The 17897-nt window shown below is 41.1% G+C and overlaps 1 protein-coding gene across 1 annotated transcript in view; it reads left to right on the top strand.

The window, feature by feature from the left end:
- The window catches only part of GABRA4 (gamma-aminobutyric acid type A receptor subunit alpha4), a 66384-nt gene that overhangs the window by 31184 nt on the left and 17303 nt on the right, over positions 1 to 17897 (top strand). The gene's annotated exons all lie outside the window — the stretch shown is intronic.

The raw sequence follows: 17897 nt of genomic DNA, 5'->3' as shown, positions 1-17897 counted from the left end.
TAGACTTTTCTGTCCACAAAGCAGTAGGATTTTTCTTTCCATTTACTACATTCTGAATATCAACCCATTACATATAAAATAGATTACACCGTTTATTTAAAAATAACTGAGTCCCCATGTGTGTTGCTATTAAAACTATTCCTTTTTGTAAATATTGACTAAAATTGATTTTTTCTATGCATTTCTTGCTATAAGGCCTAACCCAATGTCCACCGAAGTGAATAGAAATTCTTTTATTTACTTCAGTGGGCTTTTAATCAAGCCCATAGCAACATCATGTGGTTAGTAAACTTTATTAATATTATCTCTCTTCTCTGAGCTTGGTGTGAATGCCTTAACACTGGCAAATAACAAATGTTTTAATTTAGAGTTTACTGAAATCTAAGATCCCACAAAACCTAAAGGGAATTAAGTGGCAGATGTTCCTCTGTAATCGGCCTGGTTTCTTTGACATAATGGGAGTAAATGGAGCTGCACTGATTTACAGGTGAGGATATGGTGGTAAAAGCAATTTTAACAGGTGTCCTGTATTTGGCGTAGGGAAATATAGTAACCCTATATAGAGGGAAGATGAAAGTAACCTATTTAGCAACACATGCAAGCTTGTATTTATTCACCTGAGAAGAATGAACTGGACTTCATCCTCCTCAAGGGAGGGAGCTAAGCTAGAAGGTTCTCCTTGTGGGACTTCGTCACAAGGGAATGACTAGGATTACTTTCACTTCACCTCCCTGTTGCCCGGGCTGTGTGGCCAATCCACAAAATGTAGATGCCAGGGCACCTGAGCACACTGGGATCATAGATCTATATGGCGGCTTAATGCCTCTCTACCATCTCTGAATGCTGTAACCTTTCCTTCATTCTCTTCTTTTCATAGGAGAGGCCCCGATAATGTGGCTCCAGCGTATGGCTGGTGCCAGCTCTCTGGAAGTTTGATTATTACTTTTCCATAGGAAACTGAGTGAGACTAATAGGTGTGACAATGCACATCATTATAAACCTAGATCCCAACCTGTCCACTCCTTCCTGGCTCGCCCCTTTCTACTGGCACACCCTGCACAGTGTTCCAGGCCATCCAGTTGCCCTCTGAAGGATCCCAGTCAGTAGGGTTAACCCCAGAGGCAATTACACGCATATCCATGTAAGGCAGACAGACCACTGTCTGCATGCAGACTTGGATTTCTGTGGTGTAATTAGGAATTCAGAGAAGGAAATAAAAATGTGCATCATCCTCCAGAGACAGGATCCAATGTGACAGTGGTGCTGGTCTGGCTGCAAGCAGTCTTTTTAAAAATGGCATTGTGCAAAAAGACTGTGTTTCCCACAACAGCATAGCCATGAGTGAGCCTGTGTGGGTCATGGCCAACCCACTTATCATCCAGGCCTACCCATCCCATTCCATCCCTTTCACTTTTGGGTCAGTCTGGTGCTTTTACTAAGGAGCAGTGTTGGGGTGCAGGGGCTTGCCCAGCTCTGCCTACCCATTACTCCCCAGCAGACCCTACTCCAGGGACCTCTTTACAGGCAGGAGTGTTGGTGGAATGCAGCGAGGCACGTACCCTAACCCTGTGCTCCCCAGCAGCAAAGTTGGTGGATGCAGCTGGGCAGGCTTTCAGATCCTGGTCCAGAGACCCAGCTTCAGGGCAGGAGCACCTGGCAGAGCAGGGTAAAGCCCATGCCCCTCCCGCTCTTAAGGTACCACCCTGGGGCTGGGTGTCCCCTGGCCAACATGTTCATCCCGTCCCACCCTCTCCAAGGCTGTTTGGTGGGATGCAGCCCAATCTCTCCTGTTCTCCTCCCCATATGAAGTCAGAGCCCACACAAGTGTCTCCTTCTGGGCTGGCAATGCCACTGGTTCCCCTCCCCGCCACACTAAACATGGATTTCAGCAAAATGTAAGTTTGAGGCTCTGCATTCTCCATTTAGATATGCATTTTAGGTTCTTTCTTGCATTGTTTGAACTGTGTCAGGAAAAATCAGTAGGTTGTGTCCATCGATAATTAGATCTTCCTTCTTGCAGGCTGTTTCAAATAGTCTCTTTTTAACTCTTATGAATTTATTAATGAAGCCGTTAACGTTTTTGGTTTGAATCTATTGGGAAGGGCTTCTCTGGGACTTTATAACACTTTTAGATCTTCACTTCTTTAGTTTTAATTTATCAAAGATGTAGGGCCAGATTCTGATCCCTTGGCTCTTGGGGAGTAGTGCCTTGCTCCCTGTGGAGCGATCCACTTAAATCAGTGAGAAAAGGTACTGCTCTGCATGAGTAAAAGTGGCACACCCTGTCTCCCAATCAAAGTATTCCTTTATGTGCGGATCTCATAGCACCGGACCTTTATTTTCCATGTAAACCATGTTGTATAGAACTCTTATCATGTAGGTTTTACCAGATCTTGTTGTCTCAGGGGTGGGTTTGGTTCTCAAGGAGCTGATCACAATGCCTTTTGGCACAGTAATTTCATTTAGCTACTGTAGAGTCTTTTCCAAGAATTTTTTCAGCTATCATAGTGGCCTAAGTGACATGTAGGTGGTTTAAGTGTGATTCGTCATTAGTCATTTCAATGTCAAAGCCTGCTACTGAAAAATTTTACCCTAACTTTTGCTGAAGCAAAGGTTTTTCTTTAATCCCGGCGTGAGTTGTATCAGGCCCTTAAACTGCAAAAAATGTTGGTGGCAGCAACTTTGAAAGTCCATGTCAGCTGACCTGGGCTTGTGCTACAGAGCTAAAAATAGCCCTGTAGACACAACTACTCTGGCTCTGAGACCCACAATCCTCACTGGGTTTCAAAGCCCAAGCAGGAATTTCTACATGAATATTTATTTTTAGCGCCATGGCATAAGCCTGAGGCAGTTGATCTGGGCTCTGAAACTTGCTACAGATTTTGCTTTTTTTTTTTTTTTTGCCGTGTTCTTGTTTGAATTCAGAGGCTAGATCCTCAGCTCTGCAAAGCAATTTTGTGAGCTCCTGAACTCAATCAAACAAAGACATATCTGGCAGAATTATGCCAACATTTGGGTCAGTTGTTCCAACCTTTTATATACCCTACAGTAATTTTTCCTAATTTTTACCTCACTAGTGCTTTGTCTCCTGCTCTTTCTCCAAGTATATACTTATTCTGAGGTCCAGAAGAAGGTGAGGGAGACCAGTTGACAGTATCTGGCTGAAGATGAAAGGAGAAGAAATAGGGGTGATGTCTTGTTAGGCATTTACGACAGGCAACCAAATCAGGAGGAAGATGAGATATTTCTACAACAAATAGCAGAAATATCCAAAACACAAAACCTGGTAGGAAGTGGGAGGGGCTTAATTACCCAGACAGCTGTTGGGGAAAAAATAATATAGCAAAACAAAATATGTCCAATAAGTTCTTGACATTTGTGTGTGGAGAACTTCTTGTTTCAGAAGATGGCGTGGAAAAGAATAACGGAACAGCCATTTTAGACCTGACTCTGCGTAGCTGGGAGGAACTGGTTGTGGATCTGAAGGTCAAATTCAATTTAGGTGAAAGTAATCATGATAGTTTTCATGATTCTGTGGAAAAGCCGGAGTAAAAGCAGCAGAATAAGGACCAGGGACTTACAAAAAGCAGACTTTAATTTAAAAAACTGAGAGAATTGGGAGTTAAGGTAATCCTAGGGGAAGAGTGTAAAGGGAAAAAGAAATTCAAGAAGGCTATCAGTTTCTCAGGGATCGTATTAAAGACACAACAATAAAGTGTCCCAGTGCATAGGAAAGATGGTGAAAAGATTAGTAAGTGCCAACAGTGCCATACTTTGTCAAAAAAGGCTAATATTCTGGTAGTTATTAATCAGAGGGCTTGTCTACACTACCACCTTCCTTCAAAGGAAGGATGGTAATTAGGATGTTGGGAGTTTACTAATGAAGGGCTGCCACGCATAGGCAGCACTTCATTAAGCAAACGCCACCCTCCCATGGCAACTCCAAAGTTTTAAATTTTGAGGAGTAAGGGGACTTCGAAGTTGCCCCGGCACTTTGATGTACCGGTGGGTGAGCCACGGCTAGACGTGTGCCGGTACTTCACAGTTTAAAACTTCAGAGTTGCCGTTGGGGGTGGGAAAGGGCAAACTCCCAACACCCGAATTACCATTCTTCCTTCTAAGGAAGGTGGTGGTGTAGACAAGTCCAGAATGTTGTATTTCAGACACCTGGAGGAGGTTTTTTTTTTTTTTTCCTCTGCTTGGCACTCATGATGGAGGATTGTCTAGCCCAATAAATATAAGAATTAAGCAAATAATGGGATTTGATTGAAGCAACATAATTTTATAATTAGAAATAGTTTTTGAGTATCTATGTTATCCATTTGGTCTGTTTTAATGTGACCAATAATAATTTTAAAATGTGGTTTTTTTTTCATGTTAAGTCAATGTGCATAGCACTCAGACCCCTGTGTAATATTTGAGAGACTTAGGCTACTCTACACTATGAGATAAATTCACATTCTTCAAATCAATTTTGTAACTCTGAGTTTTAATTTACTGTTGCAGCAGTGCTTTGTGGGCACCTATCCCACAGTTCTCTTAGTGCCATAGAATTCTGGGTATTTCTGCTGGTGCAGTTTGGGAAAAAAATGCTCGGCAAGTGATTGTGAGTATGTGATATCTTCCCACATTGCATTGCCCTCATTCGCCTCCCGTGGAAAGCAAATGGCCATTTTTTCAGAAGGAATGAAGGAAAAGTAGGGAATCACAATGTGTATGTGCTCTGGGATCATCCAGATGACTATGCCATGTCAACTGGTCCCCCAGCTACTTTTCCATTCTTGGTATGTTATGACCTGTCTTAAGGAAGCCATTTGATAAGGAATTTGCCAAAAGAAACAAAGATTGGAAAGAAAGTATCAACAAAGATTGCCAAATTAACTGAAATCTTTTGCTTTTATAACTGAATTATTAAAGATTTTACAAAAAGCAGCAGGTATCTCTCTTAACCTGACCTCCAGCTATTGTCCCCTCTCCCTTGATTCCAGAAACCTCATCTTTGGAAATATTACAGGAGCAGTGCAAAGCTTGAAGAAAGAGAAGGATAGTAAAGGGTTGGAAAAAAGGCATTTTGTGATGCATGGTTTTTGGCTTTCCGCTTCATTACACAGATGTGTCCAACACAGGGGATGGAGCATGCCAAATTTACACATGCATAAATGCCTGTGTGCCCTGGGATCACCCACGTGTGTCTTTTTTAGTCAAAAGCTCATTTTTATACATGTTTGATAGCTTTTCAAGCAAATCGCATTCGATTTGAAAGAAATACGTTCTGGTTTGTTTGGAGGTATTCATTTGCATTTTGCATAACTCATTCAAATCCATTCCAGAGTTAGCATAGCTTTGGCAACAACATAATTTGACAGCGATATTGGATGTATCATGTGACTATATCACTTTCTTGTGTTTACTTCACTGCGGTTACATCATGGAAGAGACTGACAATATATTTTAAATAAAAAAACATTTTGTCTAAAAAATTAAGTTATTTCGCAGCATAGCTAGGCAATCTGATGCATTTAACTCTGGCCAGTATCTTACTATAGGCTCATTAATCAATCAGTCTAATGCAATTTCCTGATATCAGTGGATTTAGTTTTGTATTTGGACCTCAATCTTGCAATTTACTCTGCAGAGGTGGTCTTCTGCTCTTATGAAACAAGATATGGGAGTCATATCTTGCGACTCAATGTTGCTGCCTTTACACAGGCAAACCTCATTCGTCCACACTATGATCCATGTACTTTCAGACACTCTTGGAGACATTCTATGGAGTTCAATGGGCTTTGCATTAGGCCCTTGATACTCCACTATGATGCATTGGTTCTGCTTCAAGCATTGCACCATAGCTTAATTAAAAGAATTCAGTGGTACACAGGATATATAACATGGGATGTTTGACTGAAAGGGAGTGATCTTGCATTATTTGTACTTAAGTGCCTATATTTATTCTTTTTGCTGTTTATTATTCTTGAGATGGGTTTTAATTCTGCTATATGTCCATAATGTAAATATCCAAGTATCTCTTTCACTAAGAATGACTGTATCAGCTGCTGTAAGAAATGCAATCTGTGTCTCAGACAAAAACTGCCTGGATTTGTGATTTTTTTTTTGTCTGTTTGCTCCCATGAAGTAATAGTCAAAACTTTGTCAATATGTCCATATCTATGGCTACGTTTACGCTAGAGGGTTATGTTGGCAAAAGCTGTGGAACTTCCACACTAAAAATGAATTCTGTGGGTGTACTGTCGACAGACCTTGGCACTTTTGTCAACAGCCTTCTGCCTCTCCCCTGTGAGACAGAATACCCTTCGCAACAGAAGCTGTTGACCAAAAAGCTGGATACTCTGGGGTGGGGGGCTCTGTTGACAGACAGGGATTCTGGGTCACCAGGTTGCCCTGTTTGCTGTGCTTTCATGTGTGGCTGCGATGTGTTGACAGAAGTTTTGTCAGCAGACATCTTCCGACACTAACTTCTGTCAACAGGTCGCTGTAATGTAGACATAGCCAATGTAGTTGTTTGTACCAGTGGAAAGTGCTGGTAACATAGCAGAAGAATAATCATTTCACACGACCAGGAAAATCATGTCATATTAGTAGGTCAAATTCTGTCATTTGATGGGCAGCTCTTGTTGAAATCATCAATGTTTGTGTGGATAATCTGGAGGGGATAATTTGGTTTGTGGCTAACTTTCATATAAGAAATTGCTTTGTTACTACAATACATTAACATTCAGCAGCAAGTCAACGTGAAGTTAACGTTCATTCAGAAACATGATGACTGGGCCCTTTGAGGAAAGGTTATTTTTCCTTTCCCTCTCATATGATTTCCATTGGGGTGGCATTTGCTTCTGAAGGTCAAGGTTGGGAAATAAGGCCACTGGCTTATTGCTTTAAAGGCTTTTGTTCAAAGCCACTTTGCAAAAAGCATTTTCTGAGTAGTCTCTTCCTTTTGCATATGTGATTTCTGAACAAAGAGACACATCTTGCTTTCACAGTGTGGTTACATCTACACTAGCGCATGGTGATAAGCGAGCTGGGAAGATGCTAATAAGGTACTGCCACGAATGTGCAGCACCTCATTAGCATAATGGCAGCTGCATGCACTTTGAAAGCTCTACTTGCGAATCGCGCACCAACTGTGTAGATGGGGGCCTTTCAAAAGAAACCCCCAGACTTCGAAAGCCCCTTCTTCCTAAAACCAAATAGGAAGGAGAGGCTTTTGAAGTCTGGGGGGTCCTTTCAAAAGGCCCCTGTCTACACAGGCGGTGCATGATTCAAAAACAGTGCTTTCAGATTGTCTGCGGCTGCCATTATGCTAATGAGGTGCTGCATATTCCTGGCAGCACCTCATTAGCATCTTCCCAACTTGCTCATTACCATGCTCCTTCTGAAAGGAAGGGGCTAGTGTAGACATAGCCCGTGAGTGTTCTACTCCAAGTTCAGGTCCCTTCTGTTTCTCTTATCCATCCCACATCCTCTCCCAGGCCTTCACTTCACTCACTGCACTATCTGCATGCCTGTTCAGACCTGTGTGAAGTTACCTTCCTCCCACCACGTCAACTTCCCATAGTATTGCTGCGGTCCAGCAAGTAGGAAATCAGACACCTATATCTGCCCAGATAACACTCTTATGCCCTGGGTTTATGAGTAGTAGGATTATTTTTGGCCAGTTCTTTAGGAGGTAGGGTTATGGCAAGCCAGGGTGCAAGGAACTTTTGCCTTTATTATTCCTGAGCAAAGGGCAGCAGATGTTAAAACTACGCCTCCTCTGACCCAAACCAATAGATGAGGACAGGGAGCACCTATGACAGCCATCCCTCCCTCAAGCATAACCGTGGGGTTGCAGGGCAGGCAGCAGGTTAGCACCAGCAAGAGTGAATCTAACGTCATATTTTTGAATGTTTAGGAAAAAGCAGTAATGTTATTGTATATCAGTTAGGTTTGCCAACTTTGGCTGCATTCCTGGGGGTTTTGTCACATGACGTCATCTTTAATTAAAGATTAATTTCTGGAGGCTCCAGGAAAGACCTTGAGGGATGGCAACCCCAGTGCTGGTGGAAGCTGAATGATTTATGGTTTGATAGGCTGATGATTCTCTTTTTATGATTTTGTGCTAGTTTTACATCCGTCTGAAGGATATTCTGATTTTTTTTGTGTTAAAGAAGCATTTCATCATAATTTGGGGACATTTAAAAAATATCCTCCTTTTAAATGAAGCAAAGCTCTTCAGTGCTATTATCAAACCTTTATCCTACTCACAGTATCTCTGGGCTGTTTGGTTCAAAACTAGGTCAGTTTAAATCAACCCTTTCTTACTGTTCTGACCACTTTGAAATATTTAATTTTAAGATGAAATGTACATGTAGATGTAATTCAGAGGGACTCAGTTCCCCTTTTTTACCCTTACTAACCCAGCTCAAGTATTGCTGCCTTATTGAAAATGTTATTCTTTTTAAAATTCTTCTACTGGTTAGTTATTTAATAGCCAAACCTAGCACATGCCAGCCATCTCCTCATTGCTGTTTAAGGGTTAGATTGTGACCACACTGAGCCAATAGGAGTTTTGTCATTGACTATCATGGGGTAGGGTTTCATCCTGTGACTTAGGCAGAGTGCTGAGGAAGGGGAGATTCGCAAGGTGCACCACACAATTCCTTCCCCTGCCTATGCTTTGCTCCAATAGTGGCAGTACCTTATGGGCTCCCTTTGTCTGCACCTCAGCTACTCTAGCCAACGAGTAGAAGGGTGGAGCCTGCTTGGAAGAGGGAGTAAAGTGGCAAGTCACTCTGGTTGCTCTTATAGGATCATATCTAAGATTCAGGTGGCCCAAGTATCGGTATATATTCTCTGACCCCACCCCCTGGCTTTCTCCGGCCTTTCCTCCCTTACATGGACACGCAGTCAATCACAATCTGGTCCAGGCTATATAGTTACACAAGTGTTTAGTTTAATCATTGTTAAAACCTAAGATTTAAATAGTGCTGGAAAATGGAATGAAGATTCCGTTTGGAAATTTAACAGTAGTGTTATACGTCTATCTCCGTTGTTGTAGGTATTTTAAAAGAAAGACTGTTGGGGGTGAGTGGTAAATTCAGCCGTGAACCAAGTAAGAGATACCAGCCTTTTTTAAATATTTGGGGGGTCACATAAAAGGTAGGGCAGTATACGTAATTAAATAAAGGACAGGAGGAAGTGTTCAGTGCTCTGTGAAAATTTCTTTGACGTGCCAGCAATTTTTCTATCACTTTAGTTTCATTAGTATTTCTCTGCTGGCAGTAATTTAGAGTAATAATTTTAGAGCAGTTCTGTGTGGGATGAAAGAAGATGAGGGTCTGGAGCTATTGGCATATCTCTTATTAAATACTATTTGGAAGGTGAGGTAGTGATTAGTAGCTGAATGACTCTAGTGATTCAATGTCCATGCTGAGCATTCGGACATTTGAGGGTAAAGTCCAGCTTCTATTCACATGCATATAACTGGTAGCCAGTGAAGACCCTGATCCTGAAAAGTCCTATGCATTCCTTTAACTTTACACACTGAGTAGTCCTATTGACTTCAGTAGAGTTAAGCATGTGTGCAGGTCTTTACAGGATGGGGCTTAAGTACCAATGTTACAAATAGTTTAACTGAGCTTCTTAAAGTTTCACATTTAATGGTATCATTCTGAATGCATGAGTCAGAGTTTCTCTAAGTGGATGGTCCCTCTCTAGAAACCTTGGATTGATTGATACTATGTCTGATCCAGTTAGGATGTGAAACGTTTTCATAGGCAGCTGCAGAAAAGTGTCCACTTTCTTCTTTTGGAACGTGAACAAAGGTATTCTTGGGAGATGAAAATGAAGATATTGGATCAAGGAGTCCATATTCTGGTTCTACATAACTCAGGTGTAAATCCAGAAAAAAAATCCGTTGAATTACAAATCTGAGTTTGGCCAAGAATTATCAGGATGTAATGTATCGGAGGTGTAGCCGTGTTAGTCTGGATCTGTAACAGCAAAAAAAAAGCTCATGCTCAAAACTTTTCTGTTAGTCTATAAGGTGCCACAGGACCCTTTGTTGCTGTTACAGGATGTAATGATGACAGTGTGACTAAGTTGTTTGACTTTAAAGTTACCAGCACAGCAATTCTATCACAGGAGCTTTCTTGTATATAAACAGAATGTCCTTCTGGAGTGCTTCTCACCTGCAAAGCCTGTTAGAAAGTATAGTAGTATGTTATTTCTTGTAACTTTCCAAAATGACAAGGAACTGGCAGAAATGTAACTTGGCATGTTGAGGCTCTTCTCTGTCGTTATTCATTTTAAGATCCGCTTTATGGCCTGAGTCCAATTTCACTGAATTTATTGGGTTTTGGATCAGGCACTTAACTTTGGAAATTAAATTGTAAATCCATATTGTTAGGCTTCTGTTCAGGACTGCACTAAAGCATGTATTTAATTGGATTACTAACAAGAGGTGGAGTTAGGCATATGCTTAAGTGCATTCCTGAGTCAGGGAAGGCTTGAACAGATCTATTGAAAAACAAATGCTCCAGTTTCACCATTGAAATAAATAGAAGTGGTTGTTTTAATATTGACTTCAAGAACCTAGTTAGGATTTGGATCAAATTTAGGATTCTGATCAGAGGGTTTTTTTTTCTAGTTTTTAATGAAAGTAAATATTGAAAACAGCCAAATATTGTAATGTCTTGGAACATTTTTAAAACCACAAAACCAAAATAATCTCACAGCTGGCAGGCATAGAATTTTTAGGTAGTTCTGAATAAAGACTATACATGCTAAGGAACCAATAAGGAAAAAGCTACATTTTTAAAGTTGCCATTTCAATATACATCATTTATATGAATGTGTATCCACAAAGAGGATCAATTTTCCTATTTCTTGTAAAGATGTTTATGATTAACCTGGGAGTTTAATTTGAATTATTTGCATCGTGGCTTCCGTTTTTTTTTTTTCCTTGAAGTTTGTTATTGGAAAAACTGAGCAGTGAAATTCAGGGTACAGGTGAGCCCAGTCATCACCCAGATTTGGGGTGAGTTTTCTATGCTAAGTGTGACATTTTAGTTGACATCATTAATATTCTGAGAGGATGGGAGGAAATAAAGTGATGAGAAGTTTGGGAAAATCCCTCAGGCAGATTAGTATGTTTTCAAAGGCATTTTCACCAAGCCACTGTAACAAATTTAAGGAGACTGTGAGGTCACTGGAGTACTGAAAAGTGGAGGAAAAAACACTTTTTGAAAGCCTTTTTTATTTCTAATCAGCTCTAACCTCTCTTCCTTTGAATACACTGCAGGGAACAATTTCCCAGTGAGAGATAAACAAATAGACCTCTAGTGGATCTTTTCCATATTTGGTTCTGTTTTTCGTACTCTAGTCTTATCTCAATTTGCATGACTTTTTTGCATTTTTAAAAAAATATTGAGATTAAATATTGCCCAGCCAGGGGGAGTTATTTGACACAGATGAATATCTGGCATTACTGGTAGGATTATAAAGAGTCACTTTCAATAACTATTCTTTCTATTCGCATAACAATTCTAAATGCTATTGATTTCCAAATTATGAAGTAGTTTTGTGCACTGTGGTGTTCTTTGTTTGTCATGGAATACATGATTCTTTTGTGTAAGGGTAGATTGTACTAGAACTAGGCAAAACAAAATCTATAATGCATTTCTTCTGTAAATATTGATCCCTTGACTTTGGAGCATCAACCGAAAAGAGATGTCTATTCCAAGTTCATATGTTTAGGTCCAGAAAGGAATTTTGATTTTCTTATAATATGTAATCAAAGTTAAAAATCTGTGGGAGGAGCAGAATGAACAATGAATACCAGGGAGAGGAAGACACCTTGTTTACACTGATGAAAACATGTTATCTCTGTGGCAAACAAAAAATCTCATGTAATTTGGCAAAATGTCATCTCCTCCTGGAGTAACTGGAAACGACCAGAGAGGTAGCTGTGTTAGTCTATATCTTTGAGAACAACAAGAAGTCCAGTGACACCTTGTAGACTAACAGATATTTTGGAGCATAAGCTTTTGTGTGCAAAGACCTGCTTCATCAGATGCATGAGGTGGGGTGGTTTCAGAGGGGTATTTAAAGAGTGGGGTCCCAGTAAAAGAGCTGACGAGGTCTATTCAGTCAGGGTGGAAAAGGCCCATTATCAGTAGTATGTATCAAAAGAGGAAAAAACAAGTCAGATAAGACGGGGTGGGGGGGGGGGGCGGGTGGTGGTGGGGGATATGGCCCATTGTCAGAGTCTGATGTGGAGATGTTAACACCTAGGGCAGAGAAGTTCCTTTTGTAAGGGGCGAGCCACTCCCAGTCTCTGTTTAATCCTTGGTTAATGGAGTGAAATTTGCAAATGAATTGCAGCTCAGAGATTTCTCTCTCCATTTGATTTTTGAAATTTCTTTGTTTTAGAACTGCTACTTTTAAATCTGTTACTGAGTGTCCAGGGAGATTGAAGTGCTCTCCCACAGGTTTCTGTACATTACTGTTCCTGATGTCTGATTTATGTCCATTTATTCTTTTACGTAGAGACTGTCCAGTTTGGCCAATGTCAATTGCAGTGGGGCATTGCTGGCACGTGATGGCATATACTATATTAGTAGATGTGCAGGTAGAGGAGCCCCTGATGGTATGGTTGATGTTAGGTCCTGTGATGATATCACTAGTGTAGATATGTGAGCAGAGTTGGTAGAGAGGTTTGTTGCAGGGATTGGTTCTAGGCTTAGAGTTACTGTTTTGTGATCTATATTGGCTGGTGAGGATTTGTTTAAGGTTGGCAGGCTGTCTGTCTGTCAGCTCTGGCCCTCCCTTTTACTGGGACTCCACTCCTTAAATTCCCCTCTGAAACCACCCCCGAACCACTCATGTATCCGATGAAGCAGGTCTTTGCCCATGAAAGCTTATGCTCCAAAATATCTGTTAGTCTATAAGGTGCCACAGGACTTCTTGTTGTTCTGGAAACCACCACTTCTCTAGGGAGCAGCAGACAGGCTAAGAAAAGAGCTCTTGGATTAGACTGTAATGGAAAAATGTTTCTAAACTGGGATGAAGGCAGGTTCTCATGGAGTAGATAAATATTACTTATTGAGAGACTCCTTGCCTCCATCTTCAAATTATATTGAAAAGCAGAAAAATGAACACACGCACCTTCGTAAATTACTCTTACGTAGGGTTTTCAAAATTAGTCACATACATTTATGCACTTTATTTACATGTCTTTTACAGTGATTGCATATGTGAATTAAGGAATTGTGGCAGTAGTGGCTAGGAAGCACCATCTGAAAATGGAATTACTTAGTTTGTTAATCAAAGCACCCTAATTATGCTGACAAAGTTGCTTGTAGTTGGAAATCACCCAAAATGCCTGCCTTTTTGCATGAGTGACTGAGTTCTAATTTTGAAAAATCCACATTTTGATTGTGTGATATAAATTACTCACTGTTCCTTGTGTACATTGTTAACCTTGCCTGTGGATTGAAATCTTGGTGATACTGCCATGGATAAAGACAGACTCTAAATTCTGGGCTTGCCAAATTATGAAGGGGGCTCATGCACATTAATTTAACATTTACTTTTCTCTACATACCCATAAAACTCTATGTTATGGCCATCTTTCCCCCTTGAAAACAGCAATGCAAAGTCTGTTATTCTGAATTTATGGTACAGCTTCTCTGACCCAAATGGAGACCCCACTGCAGTAGGATCTAGTGACATAAAAGGCTTGCTAGAGCTCTGAAAAAACTTCCTAGCAATGCCTCCGTAGCAATGTAATGTTCCTGGTACTGCACAGTTGCTGCAAAAGCACTCCTGGGGCCTTCCCTGAGGCTGCTCTGGATACAACTGGAGTAGGGTGAGGCTGATAAAGCACTGCTAGAATGTTGTCTCACCAGCTCCAGGACTGCCAAAAGTGCTGCAGTGGCTTACTCACTTCAAAATAGTGCTGAAGCTCATCTGTACGTATGAGACCCTAAATATACCAGATTTCTACTTATCAGCAGTTGGTGTTCCCTGTTGGCTAGAGACCTACAAAGAGGATTTATGGACTACTCCTACTGATAGCGCTTTTGCTGAACTAGTAGTAGATTTACTTATTTTCAATTCAGATTCCAACAGGGCATGTTCCTCATACAAACTGTGAAAGCAATTTAAACGATTTAGAACTGCTATGTAGAACACTAGCGTAGTGCAGTAGGACTCTGCAAAACCCTTTTAAGCCGTGTCTACACGTGCACGCTACTTCGAAGTAGCAGCACTAACTTCGAAATAGCGCCCGTCATGGCTACATGTGTTGGCCGCTATTTCAATGTTAACATCGACGTTAGGCAGCAAGACGTCGAAGCCGCTAACCCCATGAGGGGATGGGAATAGCGCCCTACTTCGAAGTTGAACATCGAAGTAGGGCACGTGTAGACGTTCCGCGTCCCGCAACATTGAAATAGCGGGGTCTGCCATGGTGGCCATCAGCTGAGGGGTTGAGAGACGCTCTCTCTCCAGCCCCTGCGGGGCTCTATGGTCACCGTGTGCAGTAGCCCTTAGCCCAGGGCTTCTGGCTGCTGCAGCTGGGGATCCATGCTGCATGCACAGGGTCTGCAACTAGTTGTTGGCTCTGTGGATCTTGCGTTGTTTAGTGCAACTGTGTCTGGGAGGGGCCCTTTAAGGGAGCGGCTTGCTGTTGAGTCCGCCCTGTGACCCTGTCTGCAGCTGTGCCTAGCACCCTTATTTCGATGTGTGCTACTTTGGCGTGTAGACATTCCCTCGCAGTGCCTATTTCGATGTGGTGCTGCACAACGTCGATGTTGAACGTCGATGTTGCCAGCTGTGGAGGACGTGTAGACGTTATTCATCAAAATAGACTATTTCGATGTTGCTACATTGAAATAAGCTACTTCGATGTAGGCTTCACGTGTAGACGTAGCCTGAGAGAGCTAGAAAGGGGCTGGGCAAGGAACTTTGCATAATGTTGCATCAGCATATGACTTTCTTAGAGCTTGTGCAATTTGTAATATTTTTTCATCATAGACATATTCAGTAGGGTTTGCATAATTTGATGCACTGTAAATACTTTGTATCATTGCTTCAGCATTCCCATACTAATACTGCACTTCCTATGACTTGTCTAAGGCATCTATTCTGCAATATTTTCAAAGCATGTACTTGCTTGTTTTCTGGATTACTCGACCAGGTCTCATTTTGTGGGATATGAAGTGGGTGTGTTGATTTGTTTCTTTTAAAAACAAAATGACGAAGTTTGTCATTTCAGTGCATCTATTAATATGTTGTTGATCCAGTTGCCGTAAATCTCAGCTCGGCTGCGATGTACTGTTTCAGTTCATGCTAAATTGGCAATCTGACTTCAGTGAAGTGCAAAATTAGCTTGCTTGTCATAAGCTGGTAAAGCACAAGAAAAAATAACAATCTAATACCTGAATTTTTTGGCTGAAGTCAAGAATTCTGTAAGATCAGAGGAAGTTACAAAATTTGCACTTGAGATAAACGGCTGTTAATGGTATGCTCAAACCTTGTTAAATATTGAAGAGTTTAGAGTGAGTCATATTTGAACATCAGTCCAGTGTGATACCAAACAACAATAATCAGCAGTTTTAGCATTATTCCATGTGAATGATCTGTGAGTTGGTTTTTGGACTGACTTATCATTGTGTTTTGAAGTTGTGGCATATGTTGTCATATAAGGTGACCAACGCAACCTTGCTGCAGAAACGTGACATAAAGATTTAATGATAAATCTATCCAATATATGTCAAATGATGCTAACCACATACTACATTGTGTTATCTATGGTCAATTGCTTGTGCTTCCACTTGGAGAGAAGGGCACAACATTAATTACAATATTTATACATGCCCACAAGGAAGCTTGCCTAGTTATCTTACCTTTATGCCAAGTCAAATGGATTGAATTTCAGAGTGGAGTCATTTCTGTCCATTGCAATCAGCCCCCTGGGGGAAAACAATCTATAAACATTTCAAAATAGTTTGACTGTTTAATATTAACAGAAGAACTTAAATTGTTTTGAATACAATAAGGATTTCAAAAAGCCAATTGTATGCTGGAGTGGGTATTACTGCTTGAAATATAACAATTTCTATCTTCACTAAAGAAATAGCTGGCCAAAATATTGGCTGACTACCAAAACAGTTAACACTGATATGGAAAATAATCCTGTTTTGAATGGAATAGACTATTAGAGGCTCTTATATCAAGAACAGTCCACTTTTATTCATCTATTTAATGTCAAATTCGATGGATGCTAATATTAGGAGACGCTACTTTCATATTCACATTATTATTCTAAGAGGAAACAAGTTAGATTAAAACTTTGAGAAGATATGCTAGAAATATAACTAATCATATTTATAACAAACTTGTCCTATACCCACATCTCATTTAAATGCCTCATCTTGTCATAACCAGAATATATTTTGCTGTGGAAAATGAAATCATAAATACATCATTCCATGGGTCACTTTTTTTCCTCAGATAGTATAGTACCCCCGCACAGTGATTTTGATTGATTATTATTGGTGTAACTCCCGCAATCTGTGCTAGGCGCTTTACAGACAGCAAAGAAGATTGCTGCTCTGGATAGTTTATAATGGCCTTATCCGCCTCCCCTGGATATCAGCGGCAAAATTTTCATTAGCTTCCCTGATGGGTAGGCCCCGCAGCAAAATAGCTTTAGTTTAACCTGAAAAAAAGACAAGTTTATTTATTATGGATATTGTTTTAGAGGACCAGGCGGACATGGTCTCTGTCTGACCTATGTTATCATTAGCGTGTGGCGTGTTATCTCTCTTTTTTTATTTTTTTTATAGCCAATCACTTGTTTCTACCACTCATTTAACACCAGTGGTAGAGTTTTATGGGAGGAGTCATTCCAAACTCATTACACCCTCACAGGCTCATTTCCCTTTAATAGGGAAAGTACAGAATTCACACTAGTGTTTACCGCTGTCCCCTTTAAGGGTTGCTTCCTTAAGGGATAACAGCCAGCTGTTGGTAATGAAATTACTCTTTTAGAGCAAATAGTAGAGATCTGCTCTGTGATGCGGAAGGCTGTGGGTTTGAACCCTGCTGATGATAGGAAGGGGGTTACTACTTTTCCCCCAACAACTCAAACTATTTGTCCAACTTCCAGAAAAAATAAAAATACTTGCAGTCTTGTGGTGTGGTGAGCCAAGAGATTGCTTGCACTCTTCCCTGACAGGATTTACAAAAGCTATCCACATTTTGTCACCTTTGGACTAGATTACAGCAATGTACTTTACTTTGGGGTGTCCTTGAAGTTCACCCGCTAGTGCCAGCTTGTGCAGAATCCAAGTGCCTGCCTCCGAAGTGATGGCCACTGCTGAGAATGTGTAATGCCTGTGTTCAGATCTCTGTTAAATCCCACGGGTTGGTAATGATTGTAGAGCTCCTAAGCCAAATGAAACCTGCCTGTCTGAAAACCCACATCTTGCATGGTAGCCCTGCCTAGCAGTTACAACCAAGTGGGAGGCTGTTGCTGTTAGATTTAGTTATTGACCACAGCAGAATCCGCAGCAGAGCTTCCTCCGATGAAGAGACCCCGGGAACAAAGCAAAATACAAAAGTGGAGATGCACAAAGCTGCCTGGGAGTTGCAAGTGCTACTCCCATTAAAAGTGAAGTGAACTGGGCATGCAGCTCCTTTGGGACTCGGCAACGCCAACTGGTAATATTCTTACTGGATAAGATTCACATCTGGCAAAGCCAGAAGGTTCCTGGTTGCAGGAAGTCCTTTGAGAAGGTGATTCAGCCCAGTAGCCCTGACCTAGCGGGAGGGTATTACAGTGGTAAGAACGCTCAAAGAGTGGGTGTGTCTAGTCAGAGCAGGGCTGGGGT

The sequence above is a fragment of the Carettochelys insculpta genome, chromosome 4, assembly GCF_033958435.1.
Source record: "Carettochelys insculpta isolate YL-2023 chromosome 4, ASM3395843v1, whole genome shotgun sequence".
Classification (NCBI taxonomy): Eukaryota; Metazoa; Chordata; order Testudines; family Carettochelyidae; genus Carettochelys; species Carettochelys insculpta.
Note: the sequence above shows the minus strand (reverse complement) of the source record. Positions and strands in the feature narration are given on the sequence as shown.